Here is a 20,052-nt window from a genome sequence, read left to right as displayed (position 1 = left end):
GGATCCTGGTCCGAGAGTAGGGCTTCTAAGTGCTGTTATAATATATATAATAACTGTTATAATCACAGAGGGGAATGGAGCCAAACAGTGCCCATCCCATTACATTGGGTTTATTTAAATGTCGTAATACTGTCTTTTCATGTAATTAAACACAATAGTTGCCTCTGAAAAGGATGGTACAGATTTACTCACTGGTGGAACATAGGCCAAGATTTTCAAAAGTGATTAGTTATCGTAGGTGCCTCAGTTTTTTTTAGGGAGTCAAACTTGAGACACCCTAAGGGAGAATGATTTTTTTTTTTTTTTTTTTTTTAAAAGAAGTTCTTAGCACCCACCCTCGGAAAAATTGAATCTTGTTAAGGTGGCTGTTTGGCCATTCAAAAATGGAGGCATTCAAAATCACTAGTCATTTTGAAAATCTGGGCCTCAGTGATGGAAAGAGTTCCAGGTGCTGAGATGCAGTGGTGCAAGCTATCTTCAGCCCTTTACCATTGGGGCCTTGAGCTGGTTAGTTAGGGTGGATCCAGATCAGAATGTAGTAGGGCAGGCAAGCAGGAGATGCACTGATACAATGCCTCTCTTGGACATCCTTTCAGGTTGGGCTCTGGAGTAGACTCAATGGGGTTGTAAAGAATGTCTTTCTCTGGGGAAGGGCAGTGGTGATATCAACACCTGCTATTCTCCAAAATCAATCTCCAGCAAACTGTACCCCATGTGTCCACAATGTGGGTGGAACTGGCCCAAAATAGGGAGGAAGAGAGGGGAGAACACCGATTTCTGTCTTAAAAAGTGAGCTGCAATATGAACAAGGGAACCACCAGCACAGTCAGTTTAGAGTTAACTTCATTGTCAGATCTTCAAGTGCTCACCCAGAGATACATTATTTGGGTTGCAGGGAAATGTTTCCTTAAAAAATATTGAAGTTAAAATAATAATCATGGAGAGATTTCTATTATGTTAGCTTTTGCAGGAGCTTATTTTTAGGGCCAGATATGATCTGACAAGGTCCCTTTAAAGAACTAACCTTGGATTCAAAGAGAAAAAATAAAATAAAAGTTATGAAGACTTAATTGTTAAAGGTTAAAGAATAGCTTAAAAAAAGAAGACTGCACAGCTTTCCCTCATAGCTGGAGGAAAAGACACTTTCAAGGAATGGGTGGATGGGGCCTAAAGAGGCAGCAGGGGAGATGAAAAGGAATCCTGTAAAATGAAGGGATTAACACTATCTCCTAGTAAACAGTTTATGAAAGATCCTATAGGCACTAAGAAAATATGATGATGAGTACGGTATAAGAGCCTAGGCAGGTAGGCTAAACACCAGCAAAAGCTGGGAAGAAGAGACAGATGCATAAGTGAAATTGCAGGTATGACAGAGGCGCTGACTTTCTGGTTTCCCTGTGGGTGCTTGACCCCTGCTTCTCCCCAGGCCCTGCCCCCACTCCACCCTTTCTCCAAGACCTGCTTGCCCCACCTCTTCCTTCCTGCCTCTTTCTGCCCTGTTCTGCCCCCTCCCCTGAGTATGCCCCGCCCTCCCTCCACTTGTTCCTGCCTGCACTCCTCCCCCACTCCCTCCCCCCAGCACCTCCTGTATGGTACTGAACAGCTAATCACTGTAGGGCAGGAGGAGCTGATTGGCAGTGCCCGCTGGCAGGCAGAAAGTGCTAGGGTGAGGGGGAGAGGAGCTACTATTTTTTTTTTTTTTTTTTCCTGTGGGTGCTCCAGCCCTGGAGCTGGCACCTATGGTAGGTAATCCAGGACATGGGGTATGTCACTTGTTCCTAAAAGGTGCCCCCTGCACAGTGTTCTCTAAGGAGGCACCTCTATGTCTCTGAAGTTCCAATCTGTGCTACAAGGAATTCTTTTCTGACTCCAGATATGGTGCTTGGAGTGGGATTGAAGACACTAATGCTTGATGAAGAATAATCATACTCAAGTATTTTATAATCCGTTTCCCCCAAAATCATTGGTATTGATAGGCAAGTGATTCTGCTAATATCAATTGAGGAAAGGAATTCCAAATATTGATAACCCTGTGGTGGTGGGGCGAATAGTCCCTAGAACTATTTAATTTACAGTTGCAAAGAAGTTTCCAGGAGCATTACGTATTTTCATGTTGCTTAGTTCAAACAGATCCATCCAAATCCTCATGTCTCCTAAGAAAATTCTCTTCCCAACCCAGTATAACAAAAATCAAATGAGGCTTCTGAGTTTTCTGGCAGACTATCACAAATATCAGTAAAATTCTGTTTTGGTCTAATCAAGGAAGACTTAGAGAGTACTTTCCCAGTTTCCTTTTTATGTAACATTGAATCTCTCTGTGAAAGATCTGACATTGTTCTCAACTGTTAAACAGGGAGTGTTAGGTGCGGAAAATATAAGCATAAATCTGAGCCTGATTTTCATCATGAAACAGATTTAATCTCAGTTGTTCTGTGCAGCTCATAATCCCTCCTTTCAAGTTTGCCCTTTCCCCATGGATCAACAGCAACCCCATCCCTGATGCATCAAATCCAGAAATTTGCTGAGATTGTCATTATCCCTGGCAGCATCACACAATGGAGATCATACTTATTTGACTGTAATAAATAGCAACCTATTCTCAGGGTCTGTGTATACAGAGGATATTTGTACCAATGTAGCTACACTACTATCTTGATCCCAACCCCGCAGTGTACATGCATCGCACCAGTACAAAATGGGCCTTAACTTGTCTAGTTTTACCTCAGTGTCAAGCTGGGGTAAGTGTGTGGGTTTTTCTCCCCCTCCCCTTTCATGAGACTGTTTTGTTTTTGCATCAGGACCCTGATCCAGCTCCATTGAAGTCAATGGGAGCCTTTCCATTGGCTACAGAGAAGGGTGAGATTGGGCCCCAGGAATCTTTGCTAGCTTTTCTGAAGCAGATGTACAATCTACGGTTCTTTTGCTGGTGTAGTCTGGGTAAAACAGCTGTATCTTTTTAATGGCTGCTATTCTTTTGCAAGAGTATTCTGATGTTTCAGATGCTTCCCTATGGCCTCGACTACATCAAACTCTTCCTGTCACTACGTTGTCCTCCATACATCTCCACTGGTGCTAGCAACATTGGCCAAGGGCTACTAGTGATAGGTTGACATGGCATTTAGAACTTAGAGTTGGTTTGTGTCTTCCCTGTATGGATACTACTCTTTCTCCCATTTATCTCAACCATGCAAGCAGAGGCATGATTTAGCTCTGGGCACCTCAGCTGTCCCCTCACTAAAATGCCCATCTATTGTTTTCAGCCCACATTTTCTTCAATTCCCAAGCAGAAGTTGTTTTTGGATTTTTAAATGGTAAACCACTGACAGTGTCTGACCCCATGGAAAATATTATTTTTATTAAAGAAATTTAAACACAATTTCATTCTTTCCTCTTCTGCTGTTCTTTTTATGTGCCCCTCACTTTGGATTTTTAATTGTTTGGCTTCCCATCTACACCTTAGCTGGTGAGCTGCTTGCTGCTGTACATCAGTAATATCATGTTCTAGAAGAAATGCATCTTCCAGGAGAAGTGCCCTACTCATTGCCTTCTCTCTAGAAAAATTCATATGTTGATGGAATTCTGTTCTGGCAGTTAGGAGACTTGGTGTTGTGGGGGAGACCTTTTTGTTTCTCCCCCTTTAAAAGCAAAGGAAGGGGAAAGGAACAAGCTTGACGGTCCTAGAGACTTCATAGAACAGTCACAACACAGGCAATTACAGGGTTAACTTAACTACACTGCTTTGCCAATGAAGGGAGTGACTGATGGTGAGAGGAAGATTCAGCCCCTTCCGCCCGCCCGCCCTCCATCCTTGGCCTCTCTGTTCTCTCAACCAGTTGTACTGGTGGTTTTTGCAATGACCACTAGAAATTGGAGTAGGAACTTGAACTCATCCACTAAATGACCCACAAAGGCTAAAGGAAAGCTGGTGCTATAACAGCTCCCCCAGAGTTAGGCTGGAACAAGTTGGAAGTCTGTGTGTGGGATATATATTGTATTGAGTTTTTTTTATTAGAATTTTTCTTTTTTTCTCCACTGTGCTCTATTCCCCTACTACTCCCACTGCCAACAGTTTCCCTGTCTCTAAAGTAGAATAAAAATCTTCACATATTTGAGTCTGAGGTGAACTTTGAACTCACATTTTTGAAATTAGACCAAGTAAATGTGCCCATCTATAGTTACTGAGGACATTAAGAGTTTCTGGAGTGGCCTTTCTGTGTAGTAAGTGCTAGAGCCCATTAAAATTAACTTGTTCTCTTCCCTAATCACTAGCATGTTTTTAGAGCTGTGATCTACTATAATATCATAAGGTTGTAGTTACACAGCCATACCCAAATAGAACTATAAACGTACTGGGTGCAATTCTGGCCCCATTTTACGTCCATGGCAAAACTCGCATTGACTTCTCTGAGGCCAGGATTTCACTGTTAGGTCTTTTTCCAGTTCTAATTTCTATTAGGACAACTGGGTCATCACCCTCCAATGCAAGATTACTCTCTTCTCAACTCTGTAGAAACTGAGAAGATAGAGGAATACACCTTATTGGATGATACCCTCACAAGTCCAAGATCAATAGTTCCTCACCCAGAATAGGATATCTATCATTGTCCACAAGTTCCTTACCAGCTCAGGGCTCAGTTAATCAAGATATTTAGGTGCATGCCTATCTTTCAGCATATGTTTAAAGTTAGGCACATGCTAAGAACTTTGCTTGATTTGGGGCCTTAGTCACAAGAAGTGTCATACCTGGGTGTCTAAATTGTGGTCATTTCATTAACCCCATTTATTTCCTACCTTAGTAAGGTAACGCCTCTAGAAAACTCTCTGAGCTCTCCATAACCAGACATGCCAATTGTAATCTTTCCAATATATGAAGTCAATGGAGCTGCAGCTGGTTAAAGGGCTATGCAGGGTAAAAACTGGTATTAGTGGCTAATAAAGGCTAATTCTTTTGCAAGCAGAATTAGCTCGCTTCACTAGCTTGTTATGACTTGAAGTGTCTGGCCATTGAACTGTGCATTTGGCTCATTTGTTGCTCTCAAAGAGATCACACCCTGACTGACAGCTGTAGTGGACTGGAAAAAGTAACCCAAATGAGTGAGAACAAGAGGGCTTCAGCTTGTGTGACTTTAGGATAGTAACAATCCATAGAAACTACGTTAATAAGCAAACTTGACAAAGACTGTGTGTGATATGGATACTGGTTCAGGGCACTGATTTTTCTTTGACTGGTTTATAATACAAAACATTCCATACTCCCCCTGTTTCTGCCTCCTAGTCATGTTATAGTGACACAGAAGCTGTGGAAAGCTTAGTTGTGGCAACCCAAAATAATCAGTAGAATTCTAATGGACACTCGATTTTCAGCTAGCTGAAATCTTGCCATGATTCTGTAATGTGTTTAGACTAACACCAGGCATAGCTTCATTGAATTACTGGCTAGCTCTGTGTTCACATTTATTTTTGTTCACTAATGTTTTGGGGTAAACACCACATCAGAATGCTTTTATTATCAGAGTTCCTGTTCCTGCACAATGCAGCTGTACCTATTCTAAACTGGGCCATAATGTTTCATCAAAGGAGGCCATTTCCTCCTTTTATCTCAGATCAGTTTACACAGAGCAGTTATCCTAACTTCTTTAATCCTAGCCATCATAAAACCCTGTTACACATTCCTTCCTGCATCATTCCTTTACCTAGCATGTGCCTAGAGACGGACGTGTGTGTGTGTGTGTGTGTGTATATATATATATATATATATATATATATATATATATATATATATATTCCTTTGAATGAGCCCACTTTATTTTTCTCTGTTTCCAAAATTTCAGGATTGTGTGAGCATAAGCTTGACAAGGCACCAATGAAAAAAGTTGCTGTGTGGTACACATTCCCTCATGTGCTTCAGCTAATGCACCTCAATTCTGATCTACTGTTAATGCCCTTGCTGGTTTTGTCTTATGACTTTTTGAGGAGAGATTGTGATGGGGGTATTTAGGGTTAGGGATGATTATTTTTTCACCAGGGTAATTGTTTTCAAATGTGACTTAAGCAGAATTTCAAGACAGGTAATCAAGAATGAAAAGCTAGTTCCTTAACCTGTTGTGCCAACTGCTAGACCCTTGAGTATTACTCTTCAGTTCAGAATTTGCAGGGGCCATGGAATATTTGTGCTTTTAAGTTCTGGGTCTCATGCTCCTCCTCATGTCCATGAGTGTAGGGAGAGTCTTTGACCAATGAATGGGGGAGTTCTACTTCTGCAGCATGCATCTCACACTCTTTCCCCTTCTTTTTCTTCTTTCTTTATCCTCCCACACCCTCAGGTGCATAGGACATCCATCAGCTTCTGCCTTTTTATTTTGGTTTTGCACTGGTCTGTTCAGGCTTTTGAGTGTCATGTTGATGGATGTAGTGTCTTTCCTCTATTAATATATGTAATGGTTCTCTGGGTCACCCTCTTTTTCTCTTTGCAGCTAGTCTCCACTTTATCACTTGACATGGAAGTCATGTTGGTGACATCCTTCAAGCATGTCCTAAATAGGTCCATCATTGTTTGATGCTTTAAGCTCTACTTAGTATTTCTAATAAACGCTTTCCAATGGACTCCGAAAATCTTCCACAGGTGTTTACTTTGGAATGAGTTCATCTTATCAATTGCTGTTATGGATTTGCATGACTGTGCTCAGATATTGCTGATCGTGCTACTTCTTAAATTTTTTTCAAGTTTGTGAAAATTATTTGCTACTTTTGATATCCGTTGCTTGACTTCTAGCATGGTGTCACCATCACTACACATCTCACTCCTCCAGTAGGTAAAATGACGTACTTGTTTCTGTCTACTCTGATGGTTGCTTTTGGAACATCAATAGCCATGTATTTTGTGTGTCCCCTTGTTGATGAACAAGCCAACTTGTTTTGCTGTATCTGGCAAAAGCACACCCCCCCCCCCCCCCCCAAAGGGCTTCTGTGGAGTTTCTTCTCCCTAAAGCTTACAGAGGATGAAACTGAAAGTGAGAATCCAGCGGAGTTCTTCTAGATTCTTCCCATTATCCTGAAACCTGTGAAGAAAAGAAGTGCAAGTTGCAACCTGGAATATAAATCTCTTAATATTTACTCAAAATGTATTTAAAATGTGTAAAGTTACAGCTGACCAAACTCTACAATGTAGACTCAGTCCCGTTTTGTATTTAAATACCTGGTTTTAAAGTTTTATACTATAGACCTAATCACCTTGATGTGGGAATAGCCTACTCTGGAAAGAAGAAACATTAGCACTGAAAACAACAACAAAGACCAGGAGAACAGTGATTAAAAGCTAGTCCTGAATCATCTCATGTTTCAAAATAAATAGGGCCCTACCAAATTCACAGTCCATTTTGGTCAATTTCAGTCATAGGATTTAAAAAATAAATTTCAGTTATTTAAATATGAGATTTCATGGTGGTCTAATGGTAGGGGTCCTGACCCAAAAAGGAGTTGTGTGGGTATCACAAGGTTATTGTAGCGGGGGTTGTGGTACCTCTACCCTTTCTTCTGTGCTGCTGGTGACGGTGCTGCCCTCAGAGCTGGGCTGCTGGAGAGCGAAGGCTGCTGGCCAGGAGCCCAGCTCTGAAGGCTGAGCTGCCACCAGCAGCAGCGCAGAAGTAAGGATGGCATGGTATGGTATTGCAATGCTTACTGCTGCCTGCAGAGCTGGGCCCTCAGTGAGCAGCCAGCACTCTCTGGCTGCCCAGCTCTGAAGGCAGCAGAACAGAAGTAAGGGTGGCATGGTATGGTATTGCCAACCTTCTGCGCTGCTGCCGGCAGGGCATTGCCTTCAGAGCTGGGCGACCGGCCAACAGCTGCGCTCTCCAGCTGCCCAGTTCTGAAGGCAGTGCAGAAGTAAAGGTGGCAATACCACAACCCCCTTAAAGTAAACTTGCAACCCCCCTGCAACTCTCTTTTGGGTCAGGACCCCCAGTTTGAGGAATGCTGGTCTTTCCCATGAAATCTGGTAAAAGCACACAAGACCCTATACAATACAAATTTCATGGGGGGACACTAGATGTCATGGTCTGTGATGCATTTTTCATGGCCATGAATTTGGTAGGACCCTAAAAATAAATTACTGTGAAGGTTTGGCCTAGTACTCCAACCACTGAACGTTCAGTGGAGGTTGGTGCTAATGAACTCCAATGCAGTCAGTAAGATTCCATCCACCTAGATGCAGTTACTGTTACATTAGTGGCAAGATATCAAGGTGCTGAATTGCTCAGGGCCCAGACTGCAGCTATTTGTGAACCTCTGGTCTTAGAAGTACTAGCAGCAAAGACCATAGAGACCTGCTTCCCATTTGAAAATCAGAAAAGGGAATCTCCATAACTGTGTGGAAATAGCTACTAATATTGACTCTTCCATGGTGTACAGTGTAGGCTGGCCCAATTCCCTACCTCTGGTCCCATGGGCTCTGACTTCTCTCCCATCATCACCACAACCTCCTCAACTTCCTCTCAAAACTGGCATAAATCTTCTTCTTGGGCCCAATCCTGGGTATTGAGGGCACATAGCATTTCTCAAGGCTCTCCTCATCCAGTTCCTCCCGTGTTGTCTGGTTCCTCCCGTATTGTGAGCTGGATTTTAACATTATTCCCATCCCCTTTACTTCTCCTCCATCTTCTTCTCCAAAACATTTACCTTGATACATGACCTCTTTATCTTCTGCTCTTTACATCTCCTCATGCCCTCCTCTGTCCCTATGGCCATGTCACTGCCCTCTGCCTCAGTGATCCCTGCTCTTTTATCCCCAATTCACAGGCTGGGGCCGTGTCCCTTCTTTCTCCTGCTACAGCTTCTACTTTGAAGTCCCCTGTATCCTTCTGTTTTCTCTCCATCTCCTTTGAAGAATTTGCCAATCCCAGAAAAAAACAGCACACAGCAATGATGGTGCTAAGTTGCTAGTGGATACAGGGCTAAAGCATTTTAACTGCTGTGCCTTAAAATCTTCTCTGAGACCACTTCCATGACATGGTGATAAGAATGCCTGAGCCTTGTCAACACTGCTTGCTGACACTCTTCCTACCCCTAGTACAGCTGCATGCTTTGTGGCTGTTGCCATAATACGGGTACTAATTTGTCTCTAGCATAGACAAGGCCTGAGTGCCTACTGCCTCTTTGTCTCTCCCTCCTGGTTTTTCCCTGATTTGAATGCTTGATGCAAATCCCAGGATGACGTGCACTTAATTTTACTGTCTGGGCCTGGAGTCGGCAACAATACTTCAGACACAAGTCACTTAACTTTGCTGGTATTTAAGGCCTCACCTGCTTTCCTATTAAAGAAACTCTATACTGCAGTCTAATAAAATATCTTGCATGTCAGAAACAGGGTATGTTTATTGCATATTAATCCCCTTGTATACTCCTTTTACTTGCTGTAATAGTCACTGAACCACTTCCACCTTTTTTTCCCCAATGCCTGTGGTAGATTCAATATGAAAATAATTCTTTGTTCTTTTGGAGAAACCATTAGTCTGAGATTTTTATTTTTATTTTTTTTTATTTTATTTTATTCCCACTTCTTTGGGAATAACAACTGTCTGGCATCTGCTGTGTCATTTTTAAGCTATTAGTGACTTGGATGGAGAAGCAGTTGTCAGTCAAAGCTGGTTCAAAAGAAACCACAAAACCTAGCAGGCCATATGTCATTATGAGTAATCCGTTGCACCAAGTGAGACGGGTTTTGGCCATTTGGGGTGTCACCTGATGTGCTGGGATGCCACTGAGTCAGCCTATTCTGCCAGCCTAGGTCCCCTTTAACTGGCCTTCCTGGGTTAGGCCCACAACCCAGCACACAGGCAGGGCCACACCAGCTGCACAGAGACAGAGATCCGCTCTGGAAAGATTCAGACTTAAAGGCTTACCCCTACACCCTGGTGCCCACTTCCTTTAAAGGGTATGAACCTAAAGGTTTTAGGAAATTCGCCCCCTCCCTCAATGTGGAGGGAGATATGCAAAACTTCTTGCTCCCCCAGTTAGAAATTGCATAAACTGGGTTTATTAACTATCAAAGGTGGATTTTAAGTGAATATAAGGCCTGGTCTACACTAGGTTATGTCGAATTTAGCAGCGTTAAATCGAATTAACCCTGCACCTGTCCACACAATGAAGCTATTTAGTTCAACATAGAGGTCTCTTAAATTTGACTTCTGTACTCCTCCCTGATGAGGGGAGTAGCACTAAATTCGACATGGCCATGTCGAATTAGGGTAGGTGTGGATGGAAATCGATGCTAATAGCTCCAGGAGGTATCCCACAGTGCACCACTCTTGACACTCTGGACAGCAGTCCGAGCTCAGATGCTCTGACCAGCCACACAGGAAAAGCCCCGAGAAAATTTGAATTCCTTTTCCTGTCTGGGCAGTTTTGAATCTCATTTCCTGTTTGGACATCATGGCGAGCTCAGCAGCACTGGCAATGATGCAGAGTTCTCCAGCAGAGGTGACCATGCAATCGCAGAATAGAAAGAGGGCCCCAGCATGGACTGATTGGGAAGTCTTGGATCTGATCGCTGTGTGGGGCGATGAGTCTGTGCTTTCGGAGCTGCGATCGAAAAGACGTAATGCAAAGATCTATGAGAAGATCTCCAAAGCCATGACAGAGAGAGGATACAGCCGGGATGCAACGCAATGCCGCGTGAAAATCAAGGAGCTGAGACAAGCGTACCAGAAGACCAAAGAGTCAAACGGATGCTCCAGTTCCCAGCCCCAGACATGCCGTTTCTACGAGGCACTGCATTCCATTCTAGGTGCGGCCGCCACCACTACCCTACCGTTGACCGTGGACTCTGAGGGTGGGATATTGTCGATGGCCGCTTCCTCGGAGATGTTAGCGGACGGGGAAGATGAGGAAGGTGAGGAGGAGGACGAGGCAGTCGACAGCGCTTACAATGCTGATTTCCTAGACAGCCAGGATCTCTTTATCACCCTCACAGAGATCCCCCTATCAACAGTCCCCAGGCATTATCCTTCCCCTGACTCAGGGTCTGGGTTCAGTCGATAAGTGTTTTAAACATGTAAACATTTATTTTGAACAGAACAGGAATATTAACAATGGGTTTTTCATGATTTGTTTGCCCTAGGTGCTCTACTTTTTAGTCCTTGCCAGTGCAGCTACTGGAAAAGAAGGTCTATATGTCCGGGGGTAGAGCTGAAATCCTCATGGGACATCTCCACGAAGCTCTCCTGGAGGTAATTGGAAAGCCTTTCCATGAGATTCCTGGGGAGAGCAGACTTATTGTGTCCTCCGTGGTAGGAAACTTTTCCTTGCCAGGCTATCATCAAGTACTCTAGGATCATTGCCTTGCAGAGCATGGCGGCATATGGCCCTGGTTTTTGCTGGCTTTCACGCAGCATGCGTTCTTTCTCGGTCTCAGAAATTCTCAGCAGAGTGATGTCACTCATGATGACCTGATTAGAATTAGGGGAATGTTACTATTGGGACTGCTTGCCTGTTCCTTTACAGAACTGTCACCGGCGGTTTACCGCCACGCGGTGGAGGCGGGAGAGGGGCAGCATACAGGGATCTTTCCCGGGGACAGCCGTGAGCAGGTGGGACAGGGGCAGAGTTCATGCTTGCCGGATTGCCGGCAGCAGGAACTGCCCAACAATAGGAGCATTGCTTTGAACGTGAAAGGAGGGCACTGCTCTAACAAAGTTTTAAGCAGCCCAAAGTCTACGGCTTACCATGTCAGCCTTCTACCCGAATTCTGCTGTCCTGCCCCACTTGTCCGATCTCCACTGCAAGACCCCAAGCACTGAATGCGAAGGCCGAAACTTCGACCTTGTCCTGAGTGCGCATGTGATAGTTGCTGTGCGTGGTCTTGCTCACAGAGAGAGACTATGTTCATTGTTCACAAAAAATTATCTTTGTGAGGAATTCACTCCTTTTCCCATCCCACAGCTGTGACTGTCTCCCAACCTACCCTGGCATCCCCCTCGCAGAGGCTGGCGCAGATTAGGCGGAGAAAGAAAAGGACACGGGACGACATGTTCTCAGAACTTATGGGCTGCTCCTGAGCCGATGCGGCCCAGCAGACCCCAGTGGAGGGAGAACATGTCGCAATACCAGCGAGCACACAGCGAACGGGAGGACAGGTGGCGGCAGGAAGACCAGCAGGCGACTCAAACGCTGCTTGGACTAATGAGGGAGCAAACGGACACGCTCTGGCGCCTTGTGGATGTTCTGCAGGACCGGACGCAGGAGGACAGAGCTCTACTGCAGTCTATCTCTAACCGCCCTCCCCCCGCCACAAACTCCCATACCCCCCTCACCCAAAGTCCCAAGAAGGAGGGGCGGCAGGGGCCGTGAAAACAGTCACTCCACCCCTGCAGACTGCTCAAGTACCAGAAGGCTCTCATTCCCAAAAATTTGATAAGTCCTTTCCTTCTGGCCTCACCCAAGCCCCCGTCCCAGTTTCATCCCCTAACTGTGTAGTTGCTAATAAAAGATAGTTTCTGTTAATTACTGTTTCCATCATGTTCTTTTAGGGGAGAGTGTGTTTGAAGGGGGGAAAGGGGTTGGTAATTGGAGAATTGGAGAGGACAGTCACCTTTACCAAGGTACAGACACAGGGTCAGGTTCAGCAGAAGGTCACACACACATTGCAGTCACTAGGCACCCTGGTCAGTCTGGGAGGTGGTTTTCATGTTCTGTGTGTGTGTGTGTGTGTGGGGGGGGAGGGGCATGTGACTTTGTGGCGGGGGAGGGCGGATAGAGATCTTAGGCTGCGGTCCTTATCCTGGATCACAGAGCCACGCAGCAGGGGATCTGTAACCATCCTCCCCCGCCACAAAGTCACATAGCCCCCACACACAGAGTCCTGAAAAGGAGGGGTGGCAGGCTCCGTTGAAACAACCAGTCCACCACTGAGGACCTCTCTAGGAGCAGGAGCCTGTCATTCCTTGAGTTTAGAAGCGTTCTTTCCATCACTATGCCCGCTCCCCACCACAGTCTGTGTCCCATTTTCAACACTTTACCGCAAAATCCATAATAAAGAAAATGGTGTTCATTAACAAAGTTCCTTTTATTTTATCTTTAAATGTGTGTTGGAAGGGGGGGGGGGGATGGGGTATGTAGCTGGAGAGGATAGTCAACAGTAAGTGGGTAAAGAAACGAGGGCAGGTTCAGCTTTTCTTTAAACAAACTTAATAGTCACAGGTTACCCTGCTCACTGAGGAACCTAGCTTTCAAAGCCTTCCGGATGCACCGCGCGTCCCGTTGGGCTCTTCTAATCGCATGGCTGTCTGGCTGGGCGTAATCAGCAGCCAGGCTCCATGCTCGCAGTGCTGGCTCCATGCTCGCAGTGCTGTGGCGTCCGCACTGTCACTCACCAGAAAAGTGCGCGAACTGATTGCCCGCCGGCGCTTTCAGGGAGGGAGGGCAGGAGTGACGGTTGGATGACGACAGTTACCCAAAACCACCCTCGGCACATTTTTTCCCCCCAGCAGACATTGGGGGCTCGACCCAGAATTCCAATAGGCAGCGGGGACTGCAGGAACTGTGGGATAGCTGCCCACAGTGCACCGCTTCCAATGTCGACACTTGCCCCGTTAGTGTGGACTCACAAAGTTGAATTACTGTCCTTCGTGTAGATACACACGTTCGACTTTGTAATATCGATTCCACATATTCGATTTAAGTACAATCGAACTACTCTCATAGTGTAGACATACCCTAAGAGATAATAGACAGAACAAAGCAGATTAGTGAGAAAATAAAGCAAAATACACATGCTAAGCTCAAAATACTTAAGAAGCAGGTTACAAAATGTAGTTTCTTATTCTAAATGTTTTAGGCAGGTTGCAAAGTTTCTATGGTTTAGAGTTCCAGTTATATTTCTTTTTGGACTGGACCCCTGTCTCAGTCTGGACTCCCTCCCCCCCCTTCACTTCAGGTGGCTTTAGCAGTCTTTCTTCTTGGGCACACAGGCCCAGGAGAGGAGGAGTCATGTTTGCCTTCCTCCCCACCCTTAAATAGGATTTACATAAGATGGGAATCCTTTGTTTCCCAAACTTGACCCCCCCCCTTCCCTTCCAGTGGAAATTTACAAGAAGTCCCAGGTAATGTTTAGTATCAAGTGACAAGACCACCTGACTCTGTAGTATCACAGCATCCATGAGTCAGTATGGAGCGTCCGCAAGAAGACCAAGCCTTTTCACAGTCCATTGTCCTCGCTGATGGGCCATCCACCCCATCTGGCTTTTCCATTGCTGTATCTGAAGTTTTAGCCGTGGGCATCACCCAACGTAGCATGGTTGAAATAGATACATAGACAATATTCCTAACTTCAGATAGAGAAATTATACAGGCATACAAATTGGATAATCGCATTCAGTAAATTATAACCTTACCTTACAAGAACCATCTTGCATGAAGTACATCTCAGTTATGTCATATTCATATCATAAACATATTTTCATAAAGACTATGGAGTGAAATGTCACACCAAGTCTGACAGAACATCATCCGCGTACTTTGCATAGGCAAAGATACCTCTTATCCTTGACAGTTTAGTGATTGTTTCACACTATAGTTCTTATGTGAATTTCTTAAAGGATATACAAGAAAATGTGTCAAGTATCAGGGGGTAGCCGTGTTAGTCTGTATCTACAAAAACAACAAGGAGTCTGGTGGCACCTTAAAGACTAACAGATTTATTTGGGCATAAGCTTTCGTGAGTAAAAACCTCACTTCTTCGGATGCATCCGAAGAAGTGAGGTTTTTACTCACAAAAGCTTATGCCCAAATAAATCTGTTAGTCTTTAAGGTGCCACCAGACTCCTTGTTGTTTTTTTAAGAAAATGTGTCAAACTCTTATTTGCACCTTTGTGGCTCTGATGGTAGAATTTGGCCCCATGTTGGATTATCTCAATTAATTTGTTTTTTAATCAAGAGACAAGTTGGTGGGTACCTTTTCGGCTCCTTAGAAATTGCTGCTCTAGACTAACATGAAAATTTGATTTGAAGTTGAGTGAATCACTGTTGTAAGAAGCTGATTTCAAAATGCTTTAGTCTCCTTCTAGCATTTGCATTAGGTATGGTTGCATTTTGTTACCCATTGTTTTATTGTCCTCCTCTGAATTTATTTTCATAGGGGACAGTGGGGGATTATTAATCCTAATGGACCCTTTCCTATTTTTTGTTTAGCTTGCAATTGTATGTTGTAACCTCTACATTCAGGGAATAAGTGGTTGAAGAGAAAGCTGTGGACATCTAATAGTGATAACAAAAAGCCAGCATAACTTGTATTGTTGTAATACCAATGTGTCTTCCAACATTTGCTGCTACTTCTGTCATTAAATATGTCCTGCACAGAAGATAGTGCTGTTTGTTTTGAATTTTTGTATGTATGAATCTAATATTCTAGTTTATTTTGTAAGAGCTAATTTTTCAAAGCATTTTCTTTAAAAAAGTGCCATTGAAAATTGTGGCAAACCTCTGCATGCAAAAATTGCGTACCACAAACAAGCAGTTTTCCCATGTGAATAACTGAATATAAAATGCCTGTATGCTGCAATGTGGGTTATCACGCGTGCAAATGGATATGCCTTAAAGTCTGATAGGAATGTTTTCATAAGCCCCCTTGAGAATATGTCTCTAGCCCATTCAGTGAAAATATCTGTCTCTCCTTAAAGCTGTTATGTCAGTGGATCTTCCAGGCTCCTCCATTGTAATATTGGTCCTTTAATGCCCTGTTCACTTCTCAAAGTTTTAACTTTGGGCAGAGTACCTCTTGTGCCCATGAAATTAAAGAAATCAGGCAGTTTGTTTGTTTCCACAACATGTATTTTAGATAAGTAATACCTTTCCCTAAATAACCCTTTTGCAGAAATTATGAGTCACTGTCTCACTGATGTGAAGTGCTTTTATTGCTTTACACGTGAAACACACAAGCCATTTACTTCTAAGCCTTGGTGTTTAGGAAGTGTGACCTAGTGGATATCTCACTGGACTCGGACTCGGGGCTTCTCTACACTACAGACAGGGCCAGATTTACTGTTTTTGCCGCCCCAAGCAGCGCACCGAATTGCCGCCGCGGACGGTGAGGGAAGTCTGTGTGCCGTTAGGGCGGCATGCGTGTTTCCGCAGCGGCGGCAATTCGGTGCGCTGCTTGGGGTGGAAGACAGAAGCTGCCGAATTGCCCCCGCGGGCAGCTGACCATAGAAGCTGCCGCCGAATTGCCGCTGCCGCGGAAACGCACGTGCCGCCCTAACGGCACATGGACTGCCCCCACCGTCCGCGGCTGCAATTCGGCGCACTGCTTAGAGCGGCAAAAACACACGGACTGTCGCCACTTGCAGATTGCCGCCCCAAGCACCTGCTTGGAATGCTGGTTCCTGGAGCCGGCCCTGACTACAGAGGCACAGCTATGGCACTGCAGCTGTGCCACAGGGCCGTGGGCACTTAAGAAAAGGGTTTTTCCATTGCTATAATTAATCCGTTCCCTAGAGAGGTGGCAGCTAGGTCAATGGAAGAATTCTTCCATGCACCTAGTGTGTCTGTACCAGGCCTGAATTATGTCTCTCAGCTAGGTCAATCTAAGTTTTAGGCATGGACCAGGCCTCAGACGCGCTGGGTTCTATTTCAGGACCTTCAGGTAACCTGCTTGGTGACCCTGGACCATGAGTGACCATGTGAAAAAAGGGGGCATAATGATAGTAGCACATTTTGAGATCTATGGATGAAAGGAACTAGATGTTAATTATTACATTGTTGTTACTACTAGAAAATAGAGTGATCGAACTCTCTCCCCACACATCCATGGTGAAGGACCAAATACTACTAAATTAGCAGAGGTTATAATGAAGGAATGCTGGTAAGAGACTTGTCTTTAATTCCTGACCCCAGTCATATTACATGGGTACAGGTTAGAAAGGTCATGTCTTTGCCACATGGCAGGACTCAGGAACTGCTAACTTTGGAGAAAACTGTAACAAGGGTGGAAAGAAACAAAAATTTATTAAGAATTTTATAGAGATCTGTTGTAAAAATATCTTGGAATTTTTCAGTGGAAAAAGAAATGTATTTCCTGGAAACCGCTTCAACACAATTTTGTCTAACCTCTATTTTTCCAGACAGCTGTCCTTTTGCCAAAGACACTGAAATTTATCAGAGGGCACATGCCAGAAAGCTGCTTCATAGTTGCACATACTCCGTATATTACAAAGGGAATATCAGAATTCTTGGAAGAAGAATCAATTTGTCTTCCTGTTTTCTGTAGGATTGAGGGTCAAAGGAAACTTGAAATCACTTTAGATTTTATCTTTGTCTCTCTACAGGGTCTATTTGCTCTAGCCTTACAAAATTTGCATGTAGCAATTGAAAAGGATCTTGCATTCAACCTTTTACCCTTTAAATAAGGCCTATGCAATTTGTATCAATTGATTGAAATCTAGCTTGATTAAACATGAGTGCTTGTTTCCAGTTAGGCTTTGTTCTCCATTTTTGTGGTAAGGCAGTGAAGACTGCAGAGTGGAGAGTGACACCACCCTACTGCACCCACATTTCTTCATAAACAACTCAAACAGTTATGAGGGTTATAAATAAAACTGCTTACAGATAGTGTCACTTCCTCTCTGCAGGTTTCTGAGGTTGAGGTGAAGAAATCTCTTCTTCCATTGTTTGGCATAGCAGAGGACTCTCCGTAGGAGAGAGGAGTGGTCTAAGAACAGGGTGGGGAGCCAGGAATTCTTGGAGTTCTAGTCCCAGCTCTGACACTGATTTCTTCCATGTCCTAGCAGAAATCACTTAACCTCTGTGTGCTTGATAAAATGGCAATAACCTGTGCCTACCTTACAGGGGTGTTTTGAGGATTAATGTTTGCACAGTGCTTTAAATACATGGGCTGGGAATTTTCAAAAGTGCTCAACACTGACCTAAGTCTGCTCCCACTGATGTCAGAGGGAGTTTTACAATTGACTTCAGTAGGTGCAGAGAGAGGCCAAAGCTGAGGTTGAAAATCTCATGCATAAAGTATTCTTGTGAGTGAGATCTTGAGTCTGCTCTCACTTGTACTAGCACTACCCTGCTAGTTTATTTACTTTATTTATTTACTTAAATTTACAATGTCTCATGTCTCCCTGATACTAAGGAGATCAGAGACCTTCATAGATCATAATTGCTTAAATTCCACCTGGAGACCAATAGACAGCCAGTGCAGGTTGCAGAGCACTGGTGTCATGGTCCCAGAGAGATGTCCCACTCAATAACTGAGCTTCTCTGTTCTGCACCTGCATCCTTCTCTAAATGGTTTTATAGTCACATGAAGAGTGCACTGCATTAGTCTAATCTTGAGGAACAAAAGCATGGGTAACAGTGCTGCATCCGAAAGTGAGATGGAGATGGTAACATCCTGAGTGGGTTACTGCTGCAATATGGTCATAAAACAGCAGCTGGGGTCCAACATCAGCCCTAGACTGTGGTGGGTTGCTAACTAATGGTGGATACACTCCCTCAGTCAAAGGAGCTGGTATTACTTGCACCATCTTCTCTGCTGCTTCCTCCAACTTATCGCCATCCCCTGAGTCTTGTCAGGCTGAGGTTCAGCCAGCTCTTTCTCAGCAATGCCCCCAATCTCATCTAGACACTGGGTGAAGTACTGAGCTGCACTGTCTGAGTACAGTGACAGTTGGGTGTCATCAGCATACTGAATACAGCATGCCTCCTTCCTACCCCTCCTAATTGCTCCATATGCCCTTTCCCCAGGAGGGGTAATAGAGGCACCCCACACTTGAGAGCTCTTTTGGGAAGAGGAGCCCACAACTACCCATTGCAACCTCTGGGAGAGAAAAGAACAAAGCTACTGAAGAGCAGCTCTGAGTGTCTACTCTTGTCTACGTTTGCAGCACCACGCTTTAACCAGGGGGCTAGTTATGTCATGGATGCAAAAACGAACACCACATTATAGCAGGAAAATCTACGTGCTAAGGTAGGTGTTACAGTAACAGAGAAGTTTTCTCTGGAGGGCTAAACCTCTGCTTCCCATTTCCTGAAAGTAATGACTACTGTTTCCTCTGTTACCAAGTGGCCTGTATGTAATGTGCGTGCTCAGCACATTATTGTGCTTTGGTGCTGCTGTCTTGGATAAGGTTGACTGAGGGACCACAAGGAATCCTTACAGTTTCAAGAAAACTTTCAGACTGGAGTGTTGAGATTTTGCCAGTACTCTTCTCTGAATCTCAGCCCTCAGCTTCAGAAAACAATCCCCCCAGTAGGTCACAGTGTTCAAAGGCTTTGTATTTTTTCTGTAACCGAGTTGATATTCTGGTTTCAAAACTGCTGCAGTCACTGAGGAGTGTTACACTGATACAGGTTGGGGTGTGTGTGTCTAAATACTAGCTCTAGTGGCTTTGCAGAATTAGTCAGACTTCCTTTATTTTAAAAAAAGAAATTACAGCCCCTGTCTTAAAAGTGATAGTATTTTAGTGAAAAGGCAAATGCTGTAATCCACGCATGGTGATAGAAAACAGCGTGATTCACTTGTCACATTAGGTTGGCACAAGGAAATGTCTCTAGAACATATTGGTGCAGATCCATGTGCAAAGCTTACCTAGTTCACAGCTCACCCACTGGAGTGAAAATAGGACCTGGACTGAAAACTACTGTTGCTGCCAGTTCTGAGGCTTGTGTGAGCTCATCTACTCACGGGCCATTACATTACTAATATGAAATAACTGTTAATTGTCACCACAAGGGATGAATGCCCAGATGGAAGCAGGTCTCTTGTTATTTGAACTGGCTAAATTGCTTTTGGTGGTTGGAAGTGATTTGATGAAATGGTCAAAAACATTTTTGATTGTTAGGTATCTTGGGGCTTCTATTTACAAAGCACAAGTGATTACTTGGTAACTGTAAGGATAGATATCAAGTTATTAGCATGTGTGACTCTGCAAGTGGGATGATGTAATGTGAGCATGGGAGTGACCCTGTTAATGCATGTGTTAAGCCACTGAGCATGTTCAGTGAGAACTAGATGTTTCCAGAAGCCTGAGCGCAAACAATCTGAGCTGACTGCTCGCA

The 20,052-nt window shown here is 44.2% G+C and overlaps 1 long non-coding RNA gene across 2 annotated transcripts in view; it reads left to right on the top strand.

Annotated features, from left to right (window-relative positions):
• LOC135982069 (uncharacterized) overlaps positions 1 to 20,052 on the top strand; it is a 39,418-nt gene that overhangs the window by 4,524 nt on the left and 14,842 nt on the right. For both annotated transcript variants that reach the window (XR_010599277.1, XR_010599276.1), the window contains exon 2: positions 18,739 to 18,961. This is a non-coding gene — a long non-coding RNA (uncharacterized LOC135982069). The remainder of the gene's footprint in view (positions 1 to 18,738; positions 18,962 to 20,052) is intronic.

Source organism: Chrysemys picta, chromosome 3 (assembly GCF_011386835.1).
Source record: "Chrysemys picta bellii isolate R12L10 chromosome 3, ASM1138683v2, whole genome shotgun sequence".
In the NCBI taxonomy this organism is placed as follows: Eukaryota; Metazoa; Chordata; order Testudines; family Emydidae; genus Chrysemys; species Chrysemys picta.
The sequence above is the reverse complement of the archived record's forward strand: the minus strand, read 5'-3'. Positions and strand labels throughout refer to the sequence as shown.